Below are 15216 nucleotides of genomic sequence, written 5' to 3'. Positions count from 1 at the left end.
CGCTCCATCAATTGGTGTTGAGAGGTGGGGCCACATGACAGACAGCCATCACAACCAGTCAGAGGCATTGGGGGGCCCCACCACAATCAGCCCATGAAAGTGGGGGCCAGCCCCGCAATCTCCCCATCAGCCAGCTGCCTCCTTGATTTGGGTAGATCCCTAATCACAAGGTAAACACAATGAAATCATGAAAAGGACATCCACAACTGTGAACAGATCATGGTCTTCTGGTCCCTTCTTATGAGCTTGCTGTAGTGGCACAGCTGTACTGCAACCCAGCACATCCATAGGTAGTGGACAGTGGAGGAATGACCTTCAGGGAAGCTTAGCTGCAAAATAAGCAGGGGTAACGCTGATGAATAAGCAATCACAGACCAGGAAGTGGCAGCACCACCAGGATGTGGCAGGGATAGCAGATGGCAACACTTTCCCTCCTGAAAAGCCATGTATATCCTTTGGTGGTGCTGTGATATGGTGAGTACAGGTCACCACTATAATAAGTGGGGACCTAACCAATTCGGAGTGGCTGCACCCTGATTTTGTGGTTCGACCGCTGTGCTGGGCACCATTTTCACAGTGGAGAGTGGCTGGCTGCTCTGTCTCTGCTTGGCCAAGGGGCCCCAGAAGTCCTGCCCCTCCCTGAGATTGACAGATAGCTCTGTCAATCTCCAGGGAGGGGCAGGGCTTCCAGGGCATGGGCATGGCCCACTGCGCTCTGCCATAAAAATCTCCTCTCCCCACTGTGCTTCAAGACGCCAGGGCTTTCCACATTTTTTGTTTTTGGAGCTCTACCTTGTCTCCATCCTCCACTCCCTGCTGATTTCACATCTTTTTGTGGGGACCGAGATTTTTCATGGGCACCAACCAAATTTGCAATTTCCGCAAAAATTGCAAATCACAAATTCAGTAGGTCCCTACTGATAAGCCTGTCCAGCCCCCAGTCTTAGATCTAGAGCTCCTCAGCAGTGGAGCAGGCAGAAGAAAAATCTCAACAGCTGCTAAGGCAGATGAAGGTTGCAGTGAAATGAGATTTCCAACAGTCTTCACCTTCTTTCCATTGGATCAAGGTCCTGTTCTGTCAAGAACCATGTGGAAGCTGATGTGCAGCAGCTTCTCAATGATAAAAGAAATCATGCACAAGTGTCTTTCATGAAAACAACTTTCCCAGTACATTTTTCAAGCCCTTTGGCAATTAGTTAGTGACAATACGAGGAAGATTGTGAGGCTTAAATAAAAAATCCAATCACCCTGCATGGAAACACATGCCTGAGCTGTAACAGAGCCTGTTGATCCTGAACTGGCCTCGTCAGTCATCATCAGACCCACAGATCAGGCAATCATGGAAGGCAATCATCGTAGACTGTGAGGCAATGACGAGCCTGCTGGGCACTCATTCTTTTGTGCTACTTTTCCATCTATTTCTTAGCTCCTTGTATTCTCTTCTCACTGACTGAAAGAGGTCAAGGTTCAGTTTCTCTTCTATGGAACCCTGGTCCCATCGTGCGTGCAACTTCTCTAGATTCACCCATCTGGTGTTTGATGCAGCTGAAAAATGGCTCCTATGAAGCCCACGTATCAGCACACAGCAAGCTGGCCATATTACCAACAGAATCTTGGTGCAGCTTTGAGCCACAACCAGCAATATCTGTGACTTAACCACTACAGAGAATCACTGAGCTATATGGCAACATATCTCAGCAGCCACTAGCTGATCACAACATCAGTCATCTTAGACAGCAGTACAGGGAGAAGATAAAGTGACTCAAAATAAGCTGCCAAAAGGCCAAGCATAGGAAATACAGGCTACCCAAATACCATGTCTGTTTAATGACACAATGGACAAGGTTCTGAGTAACTGCATAAGCAAAGAACCCCACCTCAAAATGGGTTCATTTGTGGAGCTATTAGAGGAGTAAATGCCAGCAAAGACTTACTATAGGCTGTGTCAGCAAGGGGAAAGAGCAAAAACAATGGAACAGAAATGAGCACTCCTGGGTTAGGAGACTTCCTCAGATCTTAGTCACAGGCGCTCTCTCCAAGAAGCAAGAGATCAGCACAACAGAGGTTTCCCACATAAAAGCAGCATAGAAAGCCTGTGAAGGATATTATGGAAAGTATATGTTGGCTTGAACCAAGGGTAGATGCAGGGTTGCATGCCCTCTCATCATTGACAGCAATAACTTGCAATTAGGGGTGCACCGATAGGAATTTTGGGGGCTGATACGGGGGGGGGGCTCAGCCACCCCAAAATTTGCCATAGCCCCTCTCCCAGCAGTGCCGCCGCCCACCTGGACTGCAGTCTAGCCCAGCCCTCCTGCAGGAAGAGCTCGGCACTACCCCAGCCCCAGCCTGCAGCGGCAGCCTGCCCTCACTCTGTGCAGATCTAGGGACACACACCCCCATGCCTTTCCGGGGTGCATGCAGAAGCAGGAGCTGCCCCGCCTCCATGCCCCCCAGACGAGCTGCTTACAGCTCCGTCCCGCGCCCCACTCTGCCCTGGCTGGGCAGCTCCTGCCCCTGCCCCATTCCCTCCCTCACCACTGGGGCCTCGATTTGCCTTCCTCCATGCCCCTTCACTGCCCCCACTACTTCCCTCACAACAGACTTACCAGATGGACCTGGCTGCTCTCCACACTGCTGGGCTGCACTCCTGCCTGCCTGCATGCTGCATGCAGCATTTATTGGCCCTATTATCGGCCATATCAGTCAAAAAAAGCCGATTGCCAATACTGTCAATTTTCCTTATATTGGTGCAGAACCAATATGGGACCATTGTATCAGTGCACCTCTACTCACAATTGAGGATGGGTAAAGTAAAAGATTGTAGATGAAATGTAGGACCAATGGGAGAAGTACACGTAACTTGTTTTATTTGAAGAGGCTATTGAACATCAGCAACCACACTGATCTTGGTGGAGAAAAAACCTGCATCCTGTGGCAAGGAGATCCATGACAACTAGGGTTACTCTTCCACTATGGCCTTCATTCACCTTTGCAGTCGTCGAGAAGTATGCTTTCTACATCTGCCGCCCACTGTTGAGGTCTTTGTGCGATGTTGAACTGCTTATCATCTTATACCTCACCTTTGACATTACTACCATGGGCGACCCTACCAGGAATACATGACTCCTGACAGTGTTGTTCTTAGGGTCATTGGTACACAGCCTCTCCATCCCATCAAGATGGCAGTCCGTGGAGAGAACACTATCCTTCCTCCCATTATTCATCTGCCACTTCAGTACCCTCTCCCCTTTTCTGTTAGAAATATAGAAAGGAGAAAAAAATGCAAACCAGCACATGACGATGGATGAATGAAGTCGTTTAGTGTTTGCTTTTTATTTTTCTTTTAATGAAAAATAAATTATATAGTAAGATTTGTAGCCATTTCTGAGTCAAAACGTAAAACCTTTTGAATAGCTGGAAGGCAAAATTAAGGAAGATCTACTTAACAATAACTGGAATTCTTTGAAATATGTTAACCATATGCTCATCTTTATTTTGGCAGTGACTGTGACACAAACACTAGAAACTTTTTGCCTTAGCAGATCCAGTACTGTATGCCCTAGCAGTTTCCCTCCTCATACTCTATACTGAAAGCATAAAGGGCAGTGCATACTTCTTGCTCCTCAATACCCTCTTAGCCACAGACTCCTATCATATATCTAACTCCAAAGAAGAGGGGAAGGAGGATAGGTTGAGGATATGCACACAGACAACACATCTCAAAGGACTCCAGTTAGGAGCAAGTAACTTATTTCCCTTTGTCAATGTGTACATCCTCACTATAGCAGGGAACTCCAAAGCAGGGAACACATACTTTGAGGAAAGTCTTAAGAGTCTCAGATGAAGAGGAACTGAACAACTGCCAAAGTGCTAAAACTATGTATTGAGCTCCCAGTAGACCTGGAGATACTAAACATTTTGCAAGGAAACTACAGAAGGTGCTTGGATTCTGGGGGATCGAGACCTTATGACAGTTCCACCCTCAGTGTCTCATAGCACAGTTTAACGAAGCCCAATATTAGATTGAACAATGCTGAGGCTTATATCGCAGCATCCTGGGATCTTTAAGCTAGAGAGATAAACAGCTCTGAAGACCTTCTGAATGGCTATAACAGTCAGCAGAAAGTCAAAGCACTTCTTACATCAAGTGAATGCAAGGATTTCTCAGCCCAGACAGAGAGAGGAACAAACATTGGCAAGTTGATTTGCTGGCTAATACAGAATCTGTAACCAGTCTGTCAAAAACAAAGCTCCTCAAAGACTGTAGGTCATAAGTACTTGGAGCCTGTCCACTCTTTACCGAACTGATAGCCATGAGGAGGTCCATTTTCACAGAGAAGTGGAGCATGAAGCACATTCTCCATGGGTGTAAGGTGTAGCTCTAGCAGGTTCAGGTCCCATTGGGAAAATGGATAAAAATGGATCTCTTACAAAAGGGAGGACTGTAGTCAGGTTCATAAAGAACTTTAGGACTCTGTGAATTTACCTCTTTCATACTAAAATTGTTGGGCTCACTGATGGCCATTCTATTCTTCTACTATAATGTGGTCCCACTGCTGTGTTCCTGGCATGAAAACAACATTTTGCTTAGGGACTGCCTGCTTTGAAAAATAGCCCACCTTTGGTTTTACCTCCATGTTCACATACTGTCATTCAGAGTTTGTCTTAGCAGTAAGCTGCTGCCTCTACAGTCTCCAGCCTAGAAACAACCTTTGGAACACCTAATGCCACTTCATAGCAAAAAATGTTCAGAGGCATGTGACATTGAAACATTGCCTTTATGAAAACAGCAGTGCTGGGAGAGAGAAGACAAGACATTCCTTCAGCAGACATCTGCATGTGACCACACCAGCTCAATTACAGCCAGAAAATAAACTCTGTGGACCTAAACCAATTCTTCCTAGAGTCACAAGAGAGAGCAGACACAATCACCTACAAACATGAGATGGAGCGGTACAGAAAGTTGTGGTGCTATGAATCTACTGCTTTTTACAGCAATATATTAGAATGCTGCTATTTTGCCCAAAACTCTATATCAGAGGTATGCCTGGACATGTCAACAACCATGGTTACTTAATCCACAATTATCATACTGAGTATGTGTCTACATGAGACAATAATGTCCACTGGACTAATTCTATGGCACATTAGTGTGACTGGCAAAAACCATGCTTATATGCAATAAAGTAGCCCAATGGGCATTAAAGGTCACGCACAAAGCATTCATCTGCACTAATGCAATGTAGATTAGTCCAATAGGCATTAAGCATCACACAAAAGGCATTCATCTGCACTAATGCACAGTAGTGCTGATTATGGCACCTTAAGTTAGTACCTGTTATTGCAGGTACTAAACTTAATGTGCCATAATTACAGCACATTAATGAATATGACATGCCCAATGAAGACAATATCCAAGTCTTCAATAGTCATTAAATATCAAGAAAACTATTTTTAAGGTTGTGCCAACTACTTCATTAAGAATGATCAGAGAATGTTGTGGGAGACCATATCAAAAGCCTTCCTAAAGTCAAGGTACATAACGTCCATTGCTCTCCCTGAATTCACACAGCCAGTCCTCTCATCATAGAAGGCATTCAGGTTGGTCTTGCCCTTGGTAAAATCAGGCTGGCTGTTCCTAATCACCTTCTCCTCCAAGTACTTAGAAATATATTCCTGGAGGACCTGCTCTATGATCTTTCCAGGAACTGAGGTGAGGCTGACCGGTATGTAGTCCCACAGATCCCCCTTCTTCACTTTCTTAAAAATGGGCATATATTTGCCCTTTTCCAATCGTCTGGGACCTCTCCCAATCGCCATGAATTTTCAAAGATAAATGGCCAGCAGCTCTGCAATCACATTGGCCAACTCCCTCAGCCAAGTTGGGTGCATTGCATCTGGCCCCATGGACTTGTACATGTCCAGCTTTTCTAAATAGTCCCTAACCTGCTCTTCTGCCACTGTCCCCTCCTCCCCAAACTATGCTGCCAGGTACAGTAAACTGGTAGCTGACCTTGCCTGTGAAGACTTAAGTAAAAAAGGCATTGAGTACTTCAGCTTTTTCTGCTTCATATGTCACTAGGCTGCCTTCCCCTTTCAATAGGGGACCCACACTTTCCCTGATCTTCCTCTTGTTGCTAACATACTTGTAGAAACCCTTCTTGTTACCCTTCATATCCCTTGCTAGATGCAACTCCAATTGCACTGTGGACTTCTTGACTTCGTCCCTGCATATCCAAGAAATACTCTTATACTCCTCCGTAGTCTTTTATCCAAGTTTCCACTTATTGTGAGTTTCCTTTTTGTGGTTTAGCTTATTGAATATTTCCCTGCAATACCAATCTGGTCTTCTACCACATGTACCAAGCTAGTCTTCCTGTGCCCTCATTAATGCGTCCTTAAAGTACAACCAGCTCTCCTAGACTCCTTTCCCTCTCAGACTGGACTCCCAGGGGATCTTGCTCATCAGTTCACTGGATAAGCTGAAGTCTGCTTTTCTGAAGTCCAGAGTCCTTACTCTGCTAATGTCCTTCCTTTCCTCAGGGTTCTAAACAAAATCATCTCATGGTTGCTGCTGCCCAAGTTGACAGCAAGTTCTACATTCCCTAACAATTCTTCCCTGTTTGTAGCAGCAGATCAAGAAGAACATGGTCCGTATTTGGCCTTTCTAACACACGTACCAGGAAACTGTCTTAAACACGCTCCCCAAAACTTTCTGGATTGCCTGTGCACTGCTGTGTTGTATTCTTGCAGGATGCTTCTTCAGTTCTATTTTTATACAACTAATTGTGTGATACTTCTTATTTAGTGAAAAAACGGTGGCTCTAATTCACCAATCTTACAAAAACTTGCTTATAACTTGAACTGGATTTAAATAAAAGGGTAAAATCCTCCCCCCCCTGCCCTCCCAAAGAATCACAATTATAAAGGCTTTTCTCTTAGTTTTAGTCTTCTTTCATTTGTTACATTTTTCATGATTGTTTTATCCAAAATGTTGTTTGTGTCTTTATTCCTACCTTTCAGTAATATGTTAAAAAGTGTTTTCTTAAAGAAAACTGAGTTTTGTGTGCATTAAAAATATGTTGATAAGGATGAAAAATATGACTGGATAAAAACGCTGATACTGTGGCTATTTCAAATTAAAAAAAGAAGAGTTGAGAGAAAGTTGATAGGTTTTGTCTCTTATAAAAACACCCATATAGGTTAAAATTATATCAAGGTAAAAAAGACAGTTAGGACTCAGACTCACACTCTTGCTTCTCATGCTATTAGATCCACTGATGTCAATGAGATTAAGTAGCATGGAAGTTTGCAGGATTTGGCTTCTTCATTTTAATTATCCAGCTGTCCTGTGGAATTATCTTTTGTACTAGAGTTCAGAACATAAACAGAAAAAAAACAACGTGCACAATAAGAGTGGCCCTAAAGGCGGCCAGTGTTGAAAAGACTTGCCAGTGATATGAAGGACCCTATACAACCAGGGTCCTATGGCATCCTGGGGTACCATAAGAACCTTTCACAGATGCCATGGGGTGCCATGCAGTATTAGCATTGTTAGGTGTGAAAATACCTACACATGATTTACAAGATAAACCCAGAGATTTCATAATATCAAAAACATTTTGACCTACTGGAGTCTCTGAGTTCTCTGCAGCAGCAGAATGGCTTTGCTATTTTTCTGTAATCAAGAAATGAGTAAAAGCTAAGAGCTGGTATTTTCTGAGGGGTGTCTTGGGTCTAACAAGGTAGAGAACCACTGCCTTACATGTTGGTAAGTCCATGAGTTCCTTTACAACAGCACAGACTGACCACTGGTACATCTACACTACACAGAACCTGTTTCTGTGACTGCATTGCAACATAAACATATCCATAGTTACTGGCATACAACCAGCACAGCATAAGCAAGAGTGCAAAGGACACCTTTCCATATCACTTCCTGAGCTGTAGTAGGCATTCTTTACAGTCAAGGACTAAGAAGGAGCAGCTCTCCTTTGTGCCTTTGAAAAATCTCCCCATAGAGCTTTTAATTTACATGAGGATATGTTAGGGGATTTATTGGCAATTATTGTTGATAAGTAATTATATGTTAATATGCTGACTAATCTAAAGCCTCGTGGTGATTATCTAATCACTGAATAATTGCCACCATGTCAACATATAATCAGTGTAATGTACATATTCTGCAAAAAAAATGGTTTGGATGCTATGATTACCTGCATGATACCAGCAGAATTCCTATAATGCCATTAGTAAAAAGATGGGCAGTCAAATTAAAACATGTTTTAAACAATACTATTATTCTCCTCAACAGCACTAAGCAAAATTTTGTAAATGCCACAACTTTGGGAAAATATTAAAAAGAAAAGTAGCATGGGCTTCATTAAATGTGTGGTATGAAGCAAAATCACTAAAACATCTTTAGGACCAAACATTTCAAAGGCACGTGGCAAAAGTTGAGCAACTACCATAAATCATTATTTAAGCAGCTAAATTAAAGTGACCTGGTTTACAGAGATGCTCACGATCAAATGCTTTTATTTTAGTGCTTAAATATGGATTTGGAAACCTAAATTCAGATTGTTTGAAAATGTTGACCTATTACAAGAAAAATTGTTCTTTATAAGGGTTTTGCATCAAGGACTGCTAACAGCATGGAAAAATAAAACCCCCAAAATGGTGCTTTACTTTTAGCTCGGCGCACCTCTGTACTGAGAGCAGTGCATGCCTAAAAGAGGTATCATGTTAGTTTGACCCAGCTCACCCAATGTCTGTATAAATCAGGAGCTTCAGCAGGGCTTTAGGCACCTTTATCTAATAACTGATTGGATCAGCTTTAGATAAAAGTGCCAAAAAGCCCTACTGAAGCACCTGATCTAGACAGACACTAGGGAGCTGGGTCAAACTAATGCACTTCCTCTTCCGGTAAAATGCTGGGGGGGTTTCCACACGTCTGTCAGCGGCCAAAATGGCTACCAAGATGTATATAAAGACCACAATGTTCAATTTTATTTTCAGTGTCCCAATAAAACTAATTTTCAAAAACATCTAACTCTACTCCTAGCAATTTCAATAGAAACTGAATCCAGGCCAAACAGGAATGTACTTTTAAAATTCCAACTTTCATCTTCTCCTTCAGGTGTTAAATGCCCTTTGAAGATCAGACCCTGTATTTAGATTTAGAAGCTGAATATGAGGCCTAAATGTTGGCCTAAATATTTAAGAGAAGTTGTCCTTCAGCTAGCTGTGGCTAAAATCATCTTGGTGCAGCGTGGGGCTAGGGGAAAGTTACTACTGCTATTATTATTTACATTGATGTAGCCCTGAACACTCTAATCAGCCCCATTACGTGATGTGCTGGATGGTCATATAAACAATAAGAATGCAAAGCCAGATTTTAGGCTTCTAAGATCTAAAGAGATGCCTACTCAGGTTAAGTGTGCAATTCCTATTAAAGTAATTGCAGACAAGTTTTCTAAGGCGTCTTTCTACCTGTATAGGCACTTGTGAAAAATCTCTAGGTACCTATTAGCATCTTTAAGTACTTAATGACATCTGGAAATACGGACCACAGTCCTTACTTCAAACAGTCTACAGTCTCAGCTTATAAGGATTAAAACAACAGGTAGAGAAAAAAAAAGAGGGACAATTCATGACTAAGTAACAAGAAAACAAAGGTTTTAGGTAAATAAACAGCGTTCATTCCCTAGCCACTGTATAATGGTTACAAAGCAGAGGTGAACCATAAAGAAGGATCTGAAGTTGAATGATACATTTGAATTAAGGATTTGTATGGGAAGTTCACCCCATATACAAAGGCTGTCTTGCATGTTTTCATTAGCATGTTTGCTCATCAAAAGTCATTGTATATAATTAATAAAGTCATCATCCATGAAACCTACCTAATTATATTCAAGTTTCACAGCCTTCCCTCTACATTACTCTTGCATTTCTTCACCATGGGATGCTCTTATCACTCACTACCATTTAAATGCTGACATCATCATCATTTTTTGCTGGTCACTCTTAACCAAACTAATAGGATTAAATACATTCATAAACCTGTTCTTCAGAATAACATACTTGGTTATCATTTCTTTGTTTCTTTCACTTAACCAATATGCTTACCTTCTGCGTTCTCAAAATGTTTTATTTTGTTTACATTTGATTAAAAAGAAAAACAGAAAAAAGAAAATGTTTTTACTCATAAATAACTAAAACCAAGAAGGAATGAATATCTGTCAAGCAAAGAAAATAATTGTGGAATGGGACAGGTATAATATAAATTATTTGGACCTTTCAGTTAAGTCCCAACCAAAACATTTCTTCAAAAGGCACTCTTTAATTCACAGGTCCACACAAAAAATCCAGGAGTTGAGCTAGCACTTGCAACAACAACATTACTTAAAATGGTTTATGCATACATGACTATAGTAGTATAAAGTAAATAGGTTCAACTCTTAAGTAAAGAGAAGTAACGGCATGTAAAATAGGTTTCCTTTTTGATAACAACTAGAAGGCCTATCCTACATGGAGTTTGCCATCTTAAAAAAAATAAACAAACAGAAAAAATAACCCGATTCATACATTTTTCCTCACCTTGCCTTCATAAAAGATTATGTAATACTACAATGGGATAACTTTCTGAAATACTTTATTTTAGATGATAATACTTAATTATTGATTGCATTTTGTTTTTTTATTTATAAAGCATTGGATTATTAGTTACAAAGCATCACAACTGCAAGAGAATAACTACAGTCAGAAAGCATTTCTGTGTGCATCTCATCAGAATATTTATTCCTTGTGTATAAGTGGTAGAATCAAATTTCATTAACCTTAGTCAGTAGGCAATAGTATTAGAGAAAGATTTTACATGCCACAGATTTTTAATAGGGTTAATCTTACCAGTTTGCAGTACATTACAACACTGCTATTTTCTATGTACAATAACTTAATTGAAAAAATCCCCAAACTTAGATGGTTCTTATTAACTTGTACCTATACTTAAATTTTGTGCCTTATGTTCAATTCATGCACTACATTTTTTTCCTTTTTCCACATATCCTAAACATCCTTATACTAATTCCTCATGAGACTCAAGTGACAGTTCTTCCTTTACACTCCCACATATTATGCATAAGCTATTAAACAGAATTAGTCCACTCCTCTTATATTATCAATAACCATTAAGTCAACAAAACTTTCTAAAAGCAAAGCACCATTAATTTATACTTCCAAAACCAGAAACTAACCAGAAACTAACAACAAAGTAACACAAAGAAAGAAGGGAAATGTTAGCAACAAATACATAACTGGAAACAACAACATTTTTATTTTCATGTACAAGACTATATTTTGTATAATATATTAATCCTGCATTACAGGACTAGCTTCAGGTCTGGATTTCACTAACTACTGCAAACATAGCACAGATTTATGGTGAAGAAACATTTTTCAGAGGATGGTTGCTACAGCCTCCTCTGTTGTAAGGGAAGGGTGCACTGGGTTAGAGCAGCTCACAAAATGAATATAATTGGTTTGTAAAAGGGAACAGGACCACAGCAACAGAGAGATGTGAAGCAAGTCCAGAACATGCTTCCCAAGGAGCCTCTAATTGGTATAAAGCCATGCCTTGCTGGAGGGTAGTGAAACACAAACAGTACCTTTTGCCCTGGTTTACATGCGTTTGTGTAGTATACATAGAGGTGATTGCACAGTAGCTTAAAATTAAGGTGGATATGTGGGGTGTGGGTGGGTATGGGGACAGTTGGGGTGGGGGTGCCTGGGTGTGTCGGGGTGTGGGAGTCCACGCACATGTATGGCAGTGTAAGGGCATGGTGTAGGTGCATGTGTATGGTGGGATGTGTGTGGCAGAGCACTGTTGGTGCCTGGAGGTAAGGGCAGGAGCTGTAGGGGATGGTTTGGAGGCTCCTGGTCCTGGGCATGACCTAAAACTGCACACTCCTAGGAGTGGGTGGCCTGGTGGGGCTCTCAGTGGTGCGGGAGCCCCCAGGAAATGCCAGGCCAGTTATCACCGTGGTGAAAGGCAGGTAGGGGCGCCTTAACCCCAGCCCTCACCTTCAGGTGGGTCATTTACCATCAGAGCAGAGTAGGCCAGGTAAGCTTTGGGAAGCACCTGAGCCTGCTGGGGGAGTGACCTCGCAGGGCTAGGCATGCTTCCAGAAGCACCTGAGCTGGGAGTGGGGGACCCCGATCCCTAAGTGCAGGCAGGAGGCATAAACTCAACCAAGGGACTCGACTTGTCAATACTGGGACCAGGACTGGAAGGGTCAAAAGGGCCAGGGGCCCACCGCAAGGGACGCCCATAATGAGCAAAGAAGCTTGGGGTCCCAATTGGCCTGAGACAAGGCCAGTGCTTATACAGAAGCCAAAGGTCCCATGATTGGGGCCACAGCTAATGGGCAAAGGAGATGGTTGAGCCAACTACCTGAGATGCCATCTGCGAGTCCACAGTATAGGGGTAGAACAGAGCCGCAGATAGTTCCCCCAATACTGGGGTGTAAAATGGGCAGCCTCCTGCCTTAATTAACAACTTAATTCATTACAACAAGGTGTGGCAGGCGAGATGGGTGGGTGACATGCCCGGAGGCAGGTGAGAAACTAGCTCTGTGGCTAGTCAGGGAACCCCACTTTGCCACAGTGTGCATGTGAGACTCACCCTATGAACACACACACGCTCTGCCCCTGCCTACACACACATACACTTTGCCCCTGCCTTTGAACATGCACACACCCATGTACCGGCAGGGCCCAATGATCCCAATCTGGCCATGCAGCTGGGAGCCACGTGGTGCTGGAGCAGGGTTAGGGCAGGAAGCAAGGAAATGGCAGGGAGTGGACAGGACTGAACTCTTCGATCCTGCTGCCGCCTCCCCTTGGGTCCTACTGCCCCTGGGTCCTGCCATCTTTGACAGGCAGCCAGGAGCAGATAAATATTTTCTAAATTTTTTAGGGGTCCCACGGGCCAGACAGAATGGCTTGGTGGGCCAGATTCAGCCCACAGGTTGTATTTTGCCTGCCCCTGGCTTAAAGTATGTAGCAAAGCCACTCCAACCTTAACCTTGCTTCATCAAGGGTCAAAGTTAAGGTGATTAAGCTGACTTGAACTGCTAGGGGCTTATCAGGATGTAACAGAGCATAACAGCTGCTATGTACTAACAAGCAGCAGCTGCCCTCCCCTTTTGAAGCCTCTACAAATATTCATTTGTCCATACTCTTGATCTTGGCAGCAATGACCTGCAGGAAGCTAGCATCAGCTGAGATGCATGAAACCTAAAAAGGATGCAAGACATTCCTTATTCACTGAGAGCTGTCTGCTTCTCCAATCTACAGTGCAGATCTCTAGTACAAATCCTAGGCTCCTTCAGTGCAAAGAATTCAAGTCCTGCGCATGCAGTAAATGCAGATAATGCAATAAATATCAGAACTGCTGATTGGGCACAACAATTTTTTAAGATAATAAATATACTCCTACAGCATTTACTAATCTAATGTGCTAGCAGATGAGAACTTCAAAGTGAGATTGTTTCCACAAAGAATTTGACTTCTCATTGACAGAGAGCTAAGTAGTAAAGACCAAAAATTGTAATATATTATATATATTATTGTATATACAATAATATATATCATTCCAAATCTATATATTTGTATATAAATATATGTAATATAAATATATACTTCCAGTTCTGATAATCTAAGTGCCTAACTTATAAAAACATAATTTTAAATGTGACTGCAGGGACAAAACATTATCAAACAAACCAAAGAGAACAGATCCACACCAGAGAGCTAATAGTGATAGATGAACTAATTTAAATTTCTTCTCTGTGTTCTATGACTGCACAAGAACATGAAAAAGCTGCGGTGTTCTCCTCCTGGGAACTTTACCAAAGACAAGAGAAAATGGACAAACAAAGTAATAACATTGCCAAAAGAAATGGCGTTTTATTCATATTGATTTTTTAAAACGTGGGGGCTGTTACATCCTTCTTGTAGAAAGTCTCATTGGGAATTAAAAAAACCCAAACTGAAACTCGCAGTTTCTGCCTGATTCCCTCATTCACAAACAGGGTATGCAGCTTGGAAAGCCTACACAGTCCTAGAATCCACACAGAAAGCAACCTACATGGCAGGTGGCAAAACCCATTCTGGTACTTCTTAACCTTCTCCCTAATGGCAGCACAACTCCAGAAAGATGCATGTAGGTATAGGCTTTCATCTTGCCCTTCATTTGTTCTACCCATTATTTCTAATGAAGGCAAAAAGGTACAGAACCTGGTAATGCTCCAGGTTAGGTAGGGAACGTGTCACAAAAGGAAGCAGCCCCTTAATTTCATATCATCCCAAACTGTGGATAGCCAGTCAAGAGTTCCTCCTTTCAAGCATGATTTCCACAGATGGTGGAATAAAATGTTTTGAAGCTGCTGTTGTAGCCCTCCATTCCAGCCCCCCATTCCAGCTCTGCACATACTTCCCCAGGCATTCAATAAGTGAAAAAGAATACCTGCTCCATAGCTCCTTCTTCCTCATGGTTAAATCCCGAGTATACATAGGAGAGGAAATGAAACCAAACAAAAAACTATATATTTGGCTTTGTAACAGTAACACAAATTTTAATGCAAAAACAACCCCCTCTCCGCCCCCCAAAAAATCTTGCTGTAGGATTATAGGATCTACTTTGAAATGCCATACGCACTTCCTTGTTAACTTATTACTCGAGCTTGAGTAACTGTAGGACAGAATCACACACAACAATCAAATGAAGCAAAAGAATAAGTCATCATTCTGCAGTTAAATAATAGGCCACATTGTAAAATTAGACCAAAGCAAGCATAATGAATAAAAAAACACTTAATAAATTATACCTCTGAAAAAGCAGTCTAGGACAGGGGTAAGCAACATTTTTTGGCCGCAGTGCTGAAAAACACCATAATGCCTACCTTGGAAGGTGCCAGAGTGCTGGCATGCCAGAAAAACAAAATGAGGGCAGGGGGTACACGGCAGGATGCCCTGATTGTGCCCCATGCCCCAAACTCAAAGCCCCTGGCTCCCAGCCTTGCCCCCCACCCAAAGCCCCTGCCCCCAGCCCTGCTGCCCCTTGTCCCTCACCCAAAGCCCCTGCCCCCCAGTCCTGGAGCCAGGGCTGTCAGCAGCTACCCCGGCTCCGAGTAGCTGCTGGGAACCTGGCTG

The 15216-nt window shown here is 42.5% G+C and overlaps 1 protein-coding gene across 5 annotated transcripts in view; it reads right to left on the bottom strand.

The window, feature by feature from the left end:
- Window positions 1–15216, bottom strand: part of LRRC3B (leucine rich repeat containing 3B) — a 106163-nt gene that overhangs the window by 55603 nt on the left and 35344 nt on the right. The window lies entirely within an intron of this gene.

Source organism: Alligator sinensis, unplaced genomic scaffold (assembly GCF_000455745.1).
Source record: "Alligator sinensis unplaced genomic scaffold, ASM45574v1 scaffold181_1, whole genome shotgun sequence".
In the NCBI taxonomy this organism is placed as follows: domain Eukaryota; kingdom Metazoa; phylum Chordata; order Crocodylia; family Alligatoridae; genus Alligator; species Alligator sinensis.
This window is presented reverse-complemented; position numbering and strand designations above follow the sequence as displayed.